Source organism: Callithrix jacchus, chromosome 3, assembly GCF_049354715.1.
Source record: "Callithrix jacchus isolate 240 chromosome 3, calJac240_pri, whole genome shotgun sequence".
NCBI lineage: Eukaryota > Metazoa > Chordata > Mammalia > Primates > Cebidae > Callithrix > Callithrix jacchus.
Window position 1 is genome coordinate 118,525,616 of NC_133504.1, and position 17,831 is coordinate 118,543,446.

At 34.0% G+C, this 17,831-nt stretch overlaps 1 long non-coding RNA gene across 1 annotated transcript in view; it reads right to left on the bottom strand.

Moving 5' to 3' along the window:
• The window catches only part of LOC144581873 (uncharacterized), a 72,559-nt gene extending 58,606 nt beyond the window's left edge, over nt 1–13,953 (bottom strand). Inside the window, exon 1 of the long non-coding RNA XR_013533288.1 lies at nt 13,496–13,953. This is a non-coding gene — a long non-coding RNA (uncharacterized LOC144581873). The remainder of the gene's footprint in view (nt 1–13,495) is intronic.
• Nucleotides 13,954–17,831: the final 3,878 nt, after the last annotated feature.

A 17,831-nucleotide genomic window follows, 5' to 3' on the forward strand; every position in this document is an offset into this window, starting at 1 on the left:
TATGATGTCTTGGGGAAAGTCCAGAAGAACTTTCAGTTCATACATTGCTACTGGGAAAGTAAAATGGTAAAACTACTTTAAAAGCAGTTTGTTAGTTTCTTAAAAAATGAAAAATATAACCCCCATATTATCTAAACATTCCAATTCTAGATATTTTCTCAAAATAACAGAAAGCATACATTTATGGCAAGACTGGTACGCGAATGTTCATAGTATCAAAAGTTTTATTTAGAAGAGACAAAAATTGGAAACTATCCAAATATCAATTGACAAGTGAAAAAACTTTGGTATTTTCATACAATGAAATGTTATTAATACTTAATAAGGAATGAACAATTGTTGCACACAACGGATAAATCTCGAAATTATTTTGCTGACTGAGAAACTTCAATATCTACTATATGTCTCCATTTAGCATCTACTATCTGGTTCTACTTACCTATAACTATAGAAAAGACAAAATAATCTATAGTGACATAAGTTATATCAGTGGATTCCTGGGGAGTGGGAAAAAGAATGGAGGTGGGTGGAAAAGAAAGACTTAAAAGGAACACTAGGAAATGTCTGAAGGTGATGGATATGTTTCTTATCTTGATTGTAGTGATTGTTCCACAGGTGCAAACATTAGTCAAAATTTATCAAATTGTGCATTATAATTTACTATATATTAACTGTATTTCAATAAAGCTGTTAAAAAAAACCTGTTCTGGTATAGATTGTGTCAAGCATATAAGGAAATTGTAGTCTTATTGGTCATAAAATTATTAATTGCCCAAGCTGAAAAACATTGGATATGAATAAATCTGTCTGTAGGGTAGAGAAGATGTCCTGGGAAGGGAATAAAGAAACATCACAGGTAGAAGACGGTAGTAAACTAGGACTGAGGGGATAGATGAATGGCCCCAAGAAAAAATACAATCTAGCTGAGACACATGGGATTGGTCCCTCTCCTGACATTTAAAATTTTCCTGTGTGCCATCTTTGGCTACTGTTGCCCACCCCACTGCTACAGAAATTCTAAATATTGCCATTTCAAGTGAATGATTGCTGTTTTCCAATATGCAAAAGAATATGATGGCAATATGAACATTTCTACAAGTGCAAATAAAGAGTTCTTTGTTTTAAAATATAAAACAGGATTTGGTAAGTAAATACATTAATGTTCAGGGAACTTTATGTCTCAGATGATTCTAAAAACCACGTTTGATCACTCAGCTGTCAAGTTGGATCTTCCCAAAATCAGCAAGTCAAAACTATTTAAATGATTTACTGAAACATTGTGGTCAGTAGTTGCCTCTGGAGAGAGTGTTCATTTAACATAGGACTGTAAAGCTTTAAAACCAATCCATGCTTCTTCCTGACATATAGCTTCAACACCCCTTTCTCTTTCAGCTAAAGCTCTTTCTTCAATTTAATTCACCTTCAGACTCTTTTAGACAGAGTGCTATACCATATTTTGCTGTTAAATCATGAGAAATGATAGAATCTCTACCCTTTTGCAGGAGTCATTGTCAAATTATACCCTCCAATAGGTAATACACGGCTTGAGTCAGTAATTTCAACTGTTTGTATGCATTTCAGGTTTGCCAATTACCTTTCCAAGCTGTAAATTGCCTATTTTGATAGCATAATTTGATTTTTAATGTTTGTCTTAACAGCCTGATTTGTTTTGTCTTTTGATTTGTTTCACATTTTAGTAATTAATTTTAGGCTGACAATGTCTCTCCTAAAAGGAAGGTGGGGTTTGGAAGCCTTTGAGAACTACTGCCATTTTGATACTGGTATAAATTTGTCTAGGGCCATACAGCCTAAGCAAAAAAATGCCAGGCTTAATTTTCTTTTCTTTGGAAAGAAGTCATCATTTCTTTTCCAGGAGGTATACTGTTTTGAGTTTCAAATGCACACTCCATAACCCCCTAGATTTAAATACACATGAACAAGCAAAATTGGTCCTAAGAAATATACTCAAAACAGAAGTGATATTTTTCAAGGCATCAGTCTGAAAATAAAGACTAAAATGTGTCTTGGGGTTATATAAATGTATTTGTTCTCAGGTATCTTTTGAACTCATTCTGCATCTTTAGCCTACTGACAAAAACTATGGTGAAAACAAACCTCTGGCTCACAGACACTGCAAAAATTCTGTTATGGTTACTCGGGAAACACTAACACTTCTGACTTAGATTTATAGCCTTTAATAACCTCAGTAATATTTTTAGTTAGTTCCGTGGGATGCAGCAAGTCTTTTACTCTTCTACATTTTTGAGAATGAACATAGCAATGAAGAAGGTAACCAAAAAGTAAGATGTGAAAAAGCACGAGAAGGAGAGCATAGCTGATGGAGAAGGGTGAAATAAGAGGCATGCAGTAATAGAAAATGGAAAGAAAATTGGAGAGTAAAACTTTCCATGACTTGTAAAACATGTGAGGGAACCTCTCCAAATCATTTGATAGTTCCCTAATGACACCAAACTGCCTAACTCTAAAAACATTTGATTTCTGCTCTATTTTTGACAGAAAATAGAGTATCCAATATCTTATAACTGGTGGGCAAATTGAATTGGAGGGTTTTTTGTTTACATTTAATGGAAATTTAATGTCAATAATACATGCATGAAAGACAGAGTTTCTTTCCATTTGCAATATGTAAAATGTGCATAAATTATAAAAAGAGATGACGTCTGAATGTGTTGCATGTTCCAAATGGGGAGAAGTTTTTATATTCCAAGTACTATTTAGAAGTATTAGAAAATGTAGCAAGGACAGAAGAGCAATTAAATGGTTCATTATCAGTCTAGAGCACACGTGTTCTCCTGGAACTATTTGTTGGATATTTAACACTTCAATTTACTGAATTCAAACATTCCAAATGAAGAGTACTCGTGTTTGGAGAGTTGAGAGTGAATTTGAGATCTTTTGGGGGCTGGCTTTTTAACTACAACTACTTGTTTTGTGATGATTGTAGATTCACACCTATTTGTAAGAAATAATTTTGAGAAATCTCATGCATATTTCCCCAGGTTTTCCTAAAGGTAATATCTTGGAAAATTATAATACAATATCACAACTAGGATATTGACACTGATGCGGTAGAAATACGGAAACTTCCATTGTCACAAGGATTCTTCCTGTTGCCCTTTTATACTCATACCCACTTTTCTTCCACTCACTACATCCCCTCTTTAATGCTTAGTAACCACTAATAATCTTCTCAATTTCTATAACTTGATCATTTCAAGTATATTATATAAATGAAATCATAAAGTATATAACTGGAATCAACTTATTTTCATTCAGCATAATTTTCTAGAGATTTATCAGGTTGTTGCATGTAGCAACAGTACTTTCCTCTTCCTTGCTAAGTAGACTGCTGTAATATGGATGTATCATAGTTTAGTCATTCATTCATTGAAGGACATTTAGGTGGATCCTAATTTTTTCCTATTATAAATAAAGTTGCTATGAACATTAATGTATACATTTTTATGTCAATCTAAGTTTACATTTTTCTGGAATAAATGCCTAGGAATACAATTGCTGGGTTTCAGGATAATTGCGTGTTTAGTTTTTATAGAAACTGCCATACCACTATCCAGAGTGGTTGTCCACTTTACACTTATACAAGTAAATATGAATGATTCTAGTTTCTCTGCATCCTCACCAGCATCTGGTGTTGTTACAAGTTTTTAATTTTAGACATTTTAATAGGTGTTTAGGGATATTGTCTTGTGGTTTTAACTTGCGTTTTGCTACAGCTAATGATGTTAAATACATTTGCAAGTAATTATTTGTCAACTTTATATTCCCTTTGGAAAAATGCCTGGTCATATCTTTTGCCCAGTTTCTAAATGGATTATTCATTTTCTTAATTTTGAGTTTTGAGATTTCTTTATATGTTCTAGACATAGGATAGATACTAGATTTTTGGGAGATTTGTAATTTGCAAATATTTATCTTAGTTTGTAGATTGTAATGCTTTGCATTTCCCCAGATCTCAAATAATTTTTTTAAGTTTTATAGTTTTACATTACATTTTATATTCAAATCCATAATCTATTTTGAGTTATTTCAGTTTAGAGATGAGGTTTAAACTGAAGTTGTTTCTTTTAATTATTTTTATTTATTTATTTATTGCTAGAGATTTTAAATAGCACCAGTACTATTTGTTGAGATTCTATCTTTGTTGATAAATTAGTTGGGATTCTGTTTTTCTTCTGTTGTATTTCTTTTACAACTTCATCAAAAATCAATTGCATTTATTTATATAGGTCTATATTTTGGGTTCTCTCTTCTGTTGCACTGTTCTGTATGTATCCCTCTGCTAATACCATACAGTCTTGATTACAGTAGTCATATAAGTCTTGATGTCAGATAGACTGATTTCTCCCACTTTACTCTACATTTTCTCAATTGTTATAGCTACTCTTGTTTTTTTTTTATTTTTCATATAAATTTTGAAATAATCTTACCTATATTTATAAAAATACTATGTTTTGATAAAAAATTATAGTAAATCTGTATATCAATTTGAGGAGATATGAAATTTTTAGCATACAAGTCTTTCATATCTTTGGTTAGAGTTATACCAAAATATTTCATTTTTCAAGCAATTGTAAAGGAAACTGTATTTTTTATTTTACCCTATTTATGTCATTACAAACAGAAAATTGATTGATTTTTGTAAGTTAACTTTGCATTCTGCAACCTTGCTTAACTCGTTTATTAATTCTAGAAATTTTTTGTACATTACTTTTTGTATTTTCTACATAGACCATGCTATCTGCAAATAAGTCTAGTTTTATTTTTTCCTTTCTAATCTGTATGACTCCTTCTTCACCTTTTGTTTTCTTACTGCAGTGGCTAAAACTTCCCATGCTATGCTGAGTAAGAGTTGTGGCAGCAGATAAGTCCCACTTGTTACCAGACTTGGAGAAAGCATTCAGTCTTTTACCATACAGTGTAATTTTAGCTGCAGACTTTTCTGTTCACTTATCTTGCAGGCTCCTTTGTTTGGGTTATAGATATTTTAAATTGCTACACCTTCTTGATAAGCTGATCCTCTTTATCATTATGCAATCTCCCTTTCTGTCTCTGGTAATTTTCTTTGCAGTTACATCTATTTTATCTTATAATAAATAGAAATACTCCTGCCTTATTTTGATTAAGGTTTGCACGATGTATGAGCCTGCTCTTGCATTGCTATAAATACCTGAAACTGGGTAATTTATTAAAAATGGGGTTTAATTGGCTCACAGTTCTGCAGGCTGTGCAGAAAGCATAATGGTTTCTGGGGAGACCTCAGGAAACTTTTACTCATGGCAGAAACCAAAGTGGGAGCAAGCATCTTCACATGGCCAGTGGAGGGGCAAGAGAGAGGGGAGGAGATGCTGCAAACTTTTAAATCACCAGATCTCCTGATAACACCCTCTTGCCACACCACCACCAGGGGGGATGATGCTAAATCATCCTCATGATCCAATCCCACCCACCATGCCCCACTTCCAAAATGTGGATTACACCTGAACATGAGATTTGGGTGGGGACACAGAGCCAAACTCTATCACATGATACTTTTTTTTTCATTACTTTCAAACTATCCTGTTATATTTGCATTGAGTTTCATTTAGGCAGCATATTGTTGATTCATATTTTTAATTCAATCTGCCAATATCTATCTTTAAATTGTTATATTTAGACCATTTCTATTTAAAGTAATTATTTATATGTTAAGGCTTAAGTCTGGCATCTTATTTCATGTTTCCTATTTGTTCTTTCTGGTTTCTTTAAATGTCACTCTCTTTTTCTTCTTGCCTTTTTGTGGGTAAACTGTAAGTCTTTTAGAACTCCAATTTGATTTTCTCTTTATGGTGTTTGAATGAATCTCTTTGCATAGCTTTTTTACTCTTTCCTTTAGGCAGTATATATATGCATATAGATATACACACACATATATATTATATAAGTACTACACAGCTAGATGATTAATCAATTGATTGATTGATTTCCCTAGTCATACTTTTACAATAAGTCTTAATAGTCTCACATTTGTAGTTTTCTTTACCTGAATATGTTTTCATTTCTCTTTAATTTATGATAGATATTTTCACAGAATATAGAATTACAATTGACAGTTCTTTTCTTTCAGCACACACACAAAAATGTTGCGCCACTTCCTCTGGCAAAATTTCTGAAGAGAATACTATTGTAATGTTAGTGGTTTTTTCCCTATAAATTAGGTGACATTTTGATCTTGATACTTTTAAAATCTTTATTCCTTGTCTTTAGTTTTTAAAGATATATTTATGATATGTCTTGATATGAGTTATTCAGAGATTCATTCTATTTGAATTACACCCAGCCTCTTAAATCTGTAAATCCACTTCTTTACCCAAAATACGGAAAATTTTCAGCCATTATTTTTGAATACTTGGTTCGTTTCACTCACTTTTTCCTCTCCTTCCAGGATTCTTATTACATAAATTTTAGAAGTCTTGTTATAATTCCACAGATCTCTGAGGCTCTTCTTATTTTGTTTAGCTTATTTTCTCATTATTCACATCAGGTCTATTCTGTTGTTCTAATGTTCTTTCCTCAAGTGCACTGAGTCTTTCCTCTGATCCTTTTATTCTGTTATTGAGTCCACTCATGCTTTTACTTTGGTTATTGTATTTCTCAACACTAAAATTTTCACCTGGTTCTTCTTTATAACATCTATTTCCTTATTGAGAATTTCCATTTGTTTTTATTTGTTTCAAGTGTGTTCATAATTCCTTGCTAAGAATTTTTTTAAATTGTGACTTCTTCAAAAATTTTGCTAGATAATTGTGAGATCACTAACATTTTGGTTTTAGAGTCTAGTAATATTTTACTACATCTGAGTTGAGATTTTCCTGGTTCTTTGTACGATGAATAATAATTATGTTATTAGACAGTGCATTTTATTTAGACTTTCTGTTTTAGCTGGCTTTGTTTGATGCCACTCCAGCAAGAAAAAAAGTGAAGGGCGTTGCCTTACTACTTCCAGATGGGGTTAGAAGCCCAGGTTCCTCACTCAGCCTTCGTGGACACACAAGGAATGGTGGAGCCCTCTTTGCTGCTGAGTGGTGGTGGGAGTTTGGCTCACTACTAAGCCTTCACTGTTACTTCTCTGGCTGGGAGAAATTGGAGTGCCTCTTACTGTTCCCCATATGGACAGCCAAGGGAGTGATAGTGAAATTGCCTTATTACCGCTGGGTAGTAGTGAAAGTCAGTGAGGGAATGAGCATCTCATTGCTGTTCAATGAGTGAAACTATAGGCTTCCTACTCAGCCTTCTTTTATACCACCCAGTGAGAAAATTGGAGTACCTTGTTTTGTCTTGGCAAAATGGGTGTGTAGGGTCCCCATGTGATCTTTGCTAGTATGGGTGGAGTGGGGCCATGGTTTTTTTCCGTGGTGTTCAGCTGAAGTAGAGCAGCTTTTCTCTAAAACATATGTTTTCCTGCTAAGCACCTTTTCAGGTTTAACTAAAGAGAGAAGGCTTTTGTTAGAGCTGGGTGTTTCTTTTCTTTTTTTCTTTGTTGTTGTTTGTCTTCTACCAGTTGTGTTTCTTGATTGCTATTTACTTCAGGTCCAAGTCTAGGATATATGAGGCAATAAATAAATAAATAACACATGGAATTTATTTGTACTCCCTTGGGACTCAAAGGCCCTAACTTTCTCCACATTGCATTCCTTTCCACACATTTCAAAGTCTTCTGTTTGTTTTATATATAATATCCAGGGTTTTTGTTTTATTTAGTGAGAGGAATAGGAAAAATTAAATTTATTCTATTGGAGGTTACTTTTAAGTAGTGAGTTCTGAACGCAGTTTTCTCTTGTCAGTTTTAAGTTACTAAAGGACTATGAATCCCTTGACCAGATCATTTTGGTGGTAAAATATAAAAATCACTTTGGTCCTAACACATTAATAAAGATACATGCAAAAATGCAATAACTGCAAGTGAGAAATTCACCTTAGTTTATTTATATCAATAATTTATTAGTATTATTTTATCTTGAAATGGGGATAATTTTAGTAATATTTTAATACTTGACATTTAAACTGAAAATTAGAAATGAAAGTAAGTCAGACCAAGTTGCTACAAGGAAAGCAAAACAGAAAATTATCCCTTTACCTGGGGCTAAAACTTTTCTTCCTCCTAACATTTCCTAAATTTTTTGTATCATTTGTAATATATTCATAACTTAAGCAAAATAGCACACTTTTGTATTTGAAGAGCCTAGCAATACAGGTGCTGCAAAGAGACATTTTCTTAATCAATTTAGTGTTTAGATAAATCCTAATACTCCGAAAACCTAGTGTTAAAGTCAACCTGTATTGTCCATTAAATTTCACAGAAAATAAAGTGAAGAAAAAAACCAGTAATTTGTGTCATTTGTGGCAGATATAAAATAATTATGAGATTTTACACTCTTATAAAATATTCCTCTACAAACTGCATAACTTCTAAAAAGAATGTGTAATTTCACAGCATCTTAACCAGTATTATTTCAAAGTCCTGAAAACAAACTAAGATGTCTAAAACGACTTCAATAGCACAGACCGAGTACCCTAGTATTGGTCGGCAAGTGTAAGTATCTCCTCAAGGATTTTTCCACTTAGCTTAACTTCTGAAGGACACTAAAGTTCAAATAAAAGGAAAGAATGAACACAATTATGCCATGATATTTTATGCTACTACAGAGAAAAGAGAGCCAGGGTCAGTCCAGAGAGATACCTGTATTTAATATAGTTTATGTAGATAACACTAACTTACTGCTACGGTCTGAACGGTTGTGCCCTTTCCATCCCAAAATTCATATGCTGAAATCTAATCTCCAATATGATAGCCCTAAGAAGTTAGAGCCTGTGAGAGATGATTGGGGCATGAAGGCAAAACTCTCGTGAATGGGATTAGTGGAAGCTAGTTTGCTCCTTTCATCCTGTGAGGACACAGTAAAAAGTTGGTAGTAGCAACCTGAAAGAGGGCCCACATCAGAACTTGACCATGCTGGCACCCTGATATTGCACTTTCTATCCTCCAGAAGTGTAAGAAATAAATTTCTGTTGTTTATAAGCCATACAGATTATGATATTTTTTTACAGCAGCCTGAATGTACTAAAACACTTATGACTATATAAGTAGTTTTTCAATAAATGAAGCATTGTAACCATCACCTTGTTCTCCTCAATCTTTATTTTCTTACATTAATACAGATGCTTAGCATTTTTTACTTCACATCCTCTATATATTTCTTGTCTCAACTTAATGGAAGAGGGAATGTGCTACAAGGAAACCAAATGAAGTAAAAGTTCACTCAATGTTTTAAGAGGTTTATCTCCTGCTTTTGTGCAGATTATTTTACCATTAGCAAGCCATATGAGCCATTCTCCTTTTCTTAGATAAAATGAGATTGATAATAATAATAATAATAATAATAACAACAAAAACATTTACTACCAAAACAATGGTCTGCCTGCCTGCCTTATAAGCATTAGCTTCTCAAATTCTGGTCAGTGGGCCTCTGTTAAGAGCATGTCACAGTTTTTTTTTTGTTTTTTGTTTGTTTGTTTGGTTGGTTGGTTAGTTTTTTTGTTTGTTTGTTTTTGTTTTTGAGACATTTATAAAACAATCATCTTAATTCTTAAAAAAAAGTCTCATTCATAGCATTGTCACTGATATGAGTGCATTTTATTTGCACTTATGTAGCATGAAATAGATAGCTCATGAAAGCTTTTCATATTGATAAAATAACTTCTTAACTAGGGTAAAAAGGGAAAACTGTTTACTTGGGTCCACAGGGGCAATGCTCAGATATAATTTTATTTATATATGTCCTAAATGCTATGATTCCTCCCATATGTGTAATCCTCCTGTTGATGTCAATCCAAAACCTCTACTCATTCTGAGTTACAGCAGCTGAATGTCTAGTCCTCATACAGCTAACTCCAGTTTTTCCTTCCCTGTCTATGCCTACCCTCACTGTCATATAATGGGCACATTCTTTGTTCCCAAGAATCATGCTTGCCCCTTGTCTTGCAAAACAAAAAGCAAGCAAACAAACAAACAAAAAAAAACAAAAAAACAGCTCCTGGAATTTAATATATACCATATACCAGAGAAATTTCTCTGGTATATGGTATATATTAACTTGCATTCCACAGAAGATATAAGAGGGTATCATGAATGCATCAAAACAACTAAATTAAACATAAAACAAACTACAAAACTTATTTCATACCTGAATCTATCTTCTTTTTTTACCTTTCCCACCTCACCAATACTTAGAAAAAATAAAACAATTCAGATATCTAGGTCATAAATCTATAAAATTTTTAATTTTCTATCAGTATGAATAAATTAAAGCAAAGCAAATGATGGGCAGAATTTTTGAACATGTACTCTAGAAATGCTTTGTTATTTCTATATCTGTACATTTTATAATTTATTAAATTTCAATATTTTATTGAAAAATATATTATGATTCAATCCAGCAAATTTGTAGAGGGTGAGATGCCTCCAACATAGAGCTCGCTGATTAGTTTAAGCACATCAGAGACTGTATCTTCAGTTGTCCCTCAGTACCTGTGTGGGATTGTTCCAGGACCTCTGCCCCTGCAGAATATCAAAATCCAGTGGTTCTTAAGTCCCTTATATAAAATGGCATTGTATTTGCATATAACAAACTCACATTGTCTCCTATGATTTAAATTATCTCCAGGTTACTTATAAAATGTAATACAATGTAAACACTATGTAAATAGTTGTTATACACATCATTTTTTATTTTGTGTTATTTTTATTGCTGTATTTTTTTCTGACACTTTCAAAGGGATGATTGATGGAAAACATGCATCCTAAACCCATGGATATAAAGGGCTGACTATAGACTTACAATGCTTGGGTATAACAAAAACATGATAATACTTCAGTGTAGAATTTTGATTTTAGCATCTGTTTCCTAAGATAAAGAGGAAAAAATAAGTGTCTTCCTTTGCTCTGAGTGGTTTCATCTTTTCTTTAACATTTTAATAGAAAAAAATATTTTAACCGAATTTTAATAGTTGTAGGAGTATGTCAACTACTAATTGTACTTTATTCTCCAGAACAAAAAGAATTGTATATATGATTCTCATCAAACTGTCATGCTTAATGTGTATGTCACTATAAGATGAGAAAGCCTGTCAACACTAACTTCTTCCTTCTAAACAAGAACACTAGAATGTTCATTTCTGGTTGAAAATTTGGATTTCTGACCTGTCTCCTTCCCTTAACTCCTACTCTCCAACATAGAACATGCCTGACATCAGACTTACTCCTGAGCCTTTTCCCACCTCATTCACCTGACAGCCTCCTCCACAACAGACATCTTATCAGACGTGACTGATTGCTATAATCTGTACTCTGGGCAGCCATTAAGCAAATTACCTGAATCATTGCAAGGATTAGTCTCATTAACACATGATTAGCATCAAATTAAAATAATGAGTGTTTAACTTCTGATGTCTTCCAGTTGTTTGAACAGCTTGATCAGCCACACCAGGCTGGCAGGGAGGTGGGGGTGTCAAAGAGCCACAGAAAAAAAGGGAGGCAGCACTGTGCAAGACACAGTACAGCTCACCAGTAGAATGAGGTAAGATCAGACTCAAACTGTATGGATGAAAGGTTTCTTCCAAACAGCAAACATGCCAGGTACAAACAGAGGTCTCTCCCTCTCTCACTGGCACTGACTGTACTGCTAGCCATTCATCTGAATCAAGGCTTTACATACTAATGGTGCACAACCTCACCTGTTCCACATCCTGGATATTTTATTTCTGCTGGGCTTTCCTGTATCAGAGAAATGCAGATTTTGCTCCTTCCTTTTCAAAACTTTATCGGACTTCAGACCCCTAATGTTCTGGGATTATGGTAGACTGAAGATCAGAGCACAGATCCTCCTGAATTCCCACATTTTTCCCTGGACATGGCTGACCAAAAATCAAAACAGAAAGCTTGCATCAGCTCTGGAAACTGTGAAGAATATCATCCACATATAGAAAGTTAAAAGAATCTGCTAAATCCGATGCAAACTATTCCCAACTTATGGTTTGATTTAGGGTTTTTTGACTTTAAGGTGGTTTTATTGAGGCATTAAATGCATTTAGACTAATGATGCTCATCTAGATGTTACCCCATTGTAAGTCAAGAAGCATCTGTGCCCATGTGGAAGATTTGGTGGAAGCCTAAAGCACTAACTCACTTTTGTCCTACCTGTGGAAGATCAGCATTTATGGAAAGTAGGCAGGCAGGTTACAGTGATCCTTCAACTCCAAAACTTAGGGCACCTTATCTGTCCAGTGATGGTCAAGACAACCAGAGAGCCTGGATGATTACTGGGTTTTTTGCCTGAGCTAGTGAATAAAATAAAGAGCTATTGTGATAAAGGGATTCTCTATCATTCCCTTGAAAAATATTAATATGAGGAGTGTAATGTTATGGAAGAAACAATCTAAGATCAGGAAAAAGTGTGAATGTAAAAATCATTGCTAATGTAAACATCCACAGTTAGGTATTTCAGGAGGGAAAAACAACAGATCTTTTCTTCTACCTATCTAAGATTCTCCAGCAGAGGCCCTGTGAATTAGACTAGCCAAAGACAGATAATTAGAGACAAACAAACAGAAGTTTTCCTGGTGGACTTAAGCAAAAAAAAAAAAAAAAAAAAAGTATTCCAAAGAGGCATATTTTGGAGTGATATATTCCAGTACCCCCCAGAATACATTTCTGTTGAAAATAGTCACATGAACCATAAAGGGACAAAAAACAGAATGTGTCTAGATCAGACTTTATTTGCAATATTAAATGCTAAGAAAAACAAAGAAATGAAATAACGCTTACAGAGCTTTGAGCAGAAAAGATCAAGAGCCAAAACCTATTAGTGAGAAAAGCTCATGCTTTTATGCTACAGCAACAGGAAGTTGTTTTAGATATGCTAGACTGAGAGACAATGCCATCTAAAATTCTTTGATTAAAAAAGCTATCTGAATAGCCACTTAAGTCAACTATGAATAGAATATAAATAACTCAAGAAATGGAGTTCTTAGCTCTATAGAGTGATTAGCTTTAAAATTTCAAACATAGTACTTACAAGATAAAATACATACTATTAAGCTAATAATTAATAATAACCTAGATGTGAAAGCTGAGATTATATCAGCAAAACAATGTGAAGGAAAAATAGAAATGTGAAATCTATGCCAAATTTGAGAAAATTGTGCTATCTGAGCTAGAGGGATATGAATGACAATAGTTACTGTTTTACTCTGTTAGGAGATGATGAGAGAAAAATAGACTCAAGTAAGTCTTTAAAATGCTTGGAATTTATAAAACTGTACTTTCTGTGTACCTGTGTTAGTCAGGATTCTCTAGAGGGACAGAACTAACAGGATAGATGTATATATAAAGGGACTTTATTAAGGAGTATTGACTCACACGATCACAAGGTGAAGTCCCACAATAGGCCATCTGTAAGCTGAGGAGCAAGGAAGCCAGTCCAACTCCCAAAACTTCAAACATAGGGAAGCCAACAGTGTAGCCTTCAGTCTTATGGTCAAAGGTCCAAGAATCCAAAAGCTGAAGAACTTGGAGTCTGAAGTTCAAGGGCCCGAAGCATCTAGCGTGGGAGAAAGAGGTAGGCTGGAAGACTCAGCCAGTCTAGTCTTTCCACCTTTCTCTGCATGCTTTTATCCTAGCTGCCCTGGCAGCTGATTAGATGGTGCCCACCCAGACTGAGGGTGGGTCTTTGTCTCCCAGTTCACTGACTCAAATGTTAATCTCCTTTGGTGACACCTTCACAGACACACCTAGGAACAATACTTTGCACCCTTCAATCCAATCAAGTGGACACTCAATATTAACCATCATGGAATCCTTTCCAAATCCCTAAAAGAAAAAAAAAAGGTAGTCAATATAATAAACAACAGAAAAGAAATAGATAAACAAAATAGACAATATCTAATAATATAAAAAAGCACTATATAATTAGTGTAAAAAACTTTAGTAGTTCAATTAAAACTAAAGACTCTCAAATTAAAACATTATTTTTAAATCTTTACTTAATAGAGAAGGCCAACAAAAGTTAAATGTCAGAGAATACACCAAACCAATGTGCTGAAAAACCTCTACAAGGAAAACTACAAAACACTGCTGAAAGATACCATAGATGACACAAATAAATGAAAACATATTCCATGCACATGGATGTGTAAAATCAATATTGTGAAAATGATCATATTGCGAAAAGCAATCTACAAATTCAATGCAATTCCTATTGAAATACCACCATCATTCTTCACAGAACGAGAAAAAAAAAATCTCCAAAATTCAAATGAAACCAAAAAAGAGCCTGCATAACCAAAGCAAAACTAAGCAAAAAGAACAAATTTGGAGTCATCATACTACTTGACATCAAACAATATTACAAAGTTATAGTCACCAAAGCAGCATAGTACTGGTATGAAAAGAGGCACGTAGATGAATGGAATAGAATAGATATCTCAGAAATACAACCAAATAGTTACAGCAAACTGATCTTCAACAAAGCAAACAAAAACATAAAGTAAGGAAAGGACACCCTTTTCAACTAATGGTGCTGGGATAATTGGCAAGCCATATGTAAAAGAATTAAATTGGATCCCCATCTCTCACCTTACACAAAAATCAACTCAACATGCATCAACTACTTAAATCTAATACTTGAAACCATAAAAATTCTAGGAGGTAACATTGGAAAAATTCTTCTAGGCATTTACTTAGGCAGACTTCATCACCAAGAACCTAAAAGCAAATGCAACAAAAAGATAAATAGATGGAACTTAATTAAACCAAAAAGCTTCTGCACAGCAAAAGAAAGAATCAGCAGAGTAAACAGACAACCCAAAGATTGGGAGAAAATATTCACAAACTATGCATCTGACAAAGGACTAATATCTAGAATCTATAAGGAACTCAGATCAGTGAGAAAAAAAAAACAAGTCGTATCATCAAAAAGTGAGCCAAGGACATGAATAGACAATTCTCAAAGAAGAGATACAGATGGCCAACAAACATATGAAAAAATTCTCAACATCGTTGATAATCAGTGAAATGTGAATTAAAACCACAATGTGATATCACCTTACTCCTGCAAGAATCACCATAATTAAAAAATCAAAAGATAAAAAATGTTGGCTTGGATGTAGTGAAAAGGGAACAGTTTTGCACTGTTGGTGGGAATATAAACTAGTACAACCACTATGGAAAACACTGTGGAAATTCCTTAAAGAACTAAAAATAGATCTACCATTTGATCCAGCAATCTCACTACTCGGTATCTATCCAGAGGAAAAGAAGTCATTACATGAAAAAGACACTTGCACATGCATGTTTATAGCACAATTCACAGTTGCAAAAATATGGAACCAGCCCAAATGCCCACAAATCAATGAATAGAGAATGAAAAGGTTATACACACACACACTCACACACACACACCATGGAATACTACCCCGCCATAAAAGGAAATTAAATAATGGCATTTGCAGCAACATGGATAGATTTGGAGACCATTATTCTAAGTGAAGTAACTCAGTAATGGAAAAACAAACCTTCTGTGTTCTCACTTATAAGTGGAAGCTAAGCTATGAGGGCGCAAAGACATAAGAATGATACATTGGACTTTGGGGATGGATGAAAGGGGGTTGAGGGATAAAAGACTACACAATGGGTACAGTGGTGTATACCACTCAGGTGATGGGTGCAGCAAAGACTCAGAAATCACCACTAAAGAACTTATTTAGTTTCGCCCAAATTTTTTATTTTGAATTTTAAAGTTGAATATTTAATTGTACTTACTCTATGTGAGGGACTGTTTATTTACTGGAAACAGCAACTAACAACAGAAATTGATCCCTGCCTTCATGAAACATCTTACTAATTTGAATAGATGATGATGATCATGATGATCATGATGAAGATAGACAGATAGACATTTGACTCAAAAATTTCACTCCTAGATATATACTCAAGGGAACTGAAAACAAGTGTTCATGTTTTCACGGACTTACACATAGATGTATTCCTTGGGATTTTTTTATAGAAACCAAAAAGTGAACAAAACTCGAATGCCTATCACCTGATGAATGTGTAAACAAAAAGTGACATATCTATACAATATTATTTAATAATGAAAATAATAAAGTTCTGATACATGCTACAACATGAATGAACCTTGGACATATTATACTGAATACAAGAAGCCAGTTAAAAAGTCCTCATATTATAGAATCTTATTTATGTAGAATATTTATTATATGGAATCTTATTATATGGAATATTTAAAACAAGCAAATTCATAGAAACACAAATTAGATTAGGAGTTTCCAGGAATTGGATGTAGGGGCATGGAAAATGACCTGTAATGAATGGGTGGGTTTTCTTTTGGGTAATGAAAATATTTTAAAATTAGATATGATGATTGTAAAGATGTGTTAATATATTAAAAACCAGTGAATTGGACACTTATTGGAAACCTTTCCTCAAACTTATGTAGATTGTATGCTAGATTAATTATAGCTCATATATAACAGCTCATAGCTGTTATAATAAATAAGATAAATTATTTCGTTCATTTATTTTTGAGATGGAGTCTCACTCTGTTGCCCAGGTCAAAGTGCATTGGCATGATCTTGTCCCACTGAAACCTCTGCCTCCCAGGCCCAAGCAATCCTCCCACTTCAGCCTCTCAAGTAGGTGGGACTACAAGCATGAGCCACCACACCTGGCTAATTTTTGTACTTTTTAGTAGAGACTGGGTTTCACCATATTGGCCAGGCTGGTCCCAAACTCCTGATCTCAGGTGATCTGCCCACCTCAGTCTCCCAAATTGCTGTGATTACAGATGTGAGCCACTGTGCCCGGCCTAAATAAGATAAACTATACACTATGATTATGGATTAGAAAGCCAACTATTTTAAAGATAACATTACTTTCAAGTTAATCTATAGATTTAATAAAATTCCAATCAAAATTCAAAAAAATTTCAGTAAAAGCAGAAGTTATTCCTAAAATTTATAAGAAATATAAAGGATCAAGAATAGCCAATACATTGGGAAGCCAAAGCAGGTGGATCACCTGAGGTCAGGAGTTCGAGACCAACCTGACCGACATGGTGAAACCCCATCTGTACTAAAAACAAAAATTAGCTGGGCATGGTGATATGTACCTATAATCCCTGCTACTCCAGAGGTTGAGGTGGGGGAAAAATGGCTTGAACCTGGAAGGCAGAGGTTGCAGTGAGCCGAGATCTTGCCACTGCACTTCAGCCCTGGCAACAGAGCAAGACTCTGTCTTAAGAAAAACAAAAACAAAAGAATAGCCAAGACAATCTTAAAGAGAATGAATAAAGCTGAATTACTTACACTGCCAAATGTCAAGATTTATTAAAAAGCCACAGTAGTTAAGACAGTATGGAATTGTACAAGTATAGAAAAATAGGTTAATAAATCTTAATAGAAAGCAAACAAAAAGATCCACATGTGTTCAGTCATTAGATTTATGGCTAATGTGAAACTGCAGAGCAGTAAGGAAAAGAAGAAGGTTTTTTCCATAAATGAGTCCATCAGATAGCCATATAAACATAAATTTTTATACTTACATTATATATGAAAATCTATTCCAGATACCCTCTTCATCTATAAGTGAAAATGGTACAATTAAAAAAAAAATCTAGGTAGAAAAAAACAGAAACCTTTCCTCACTCATGATTTTAGAATAGACAGAGATTTCCTTA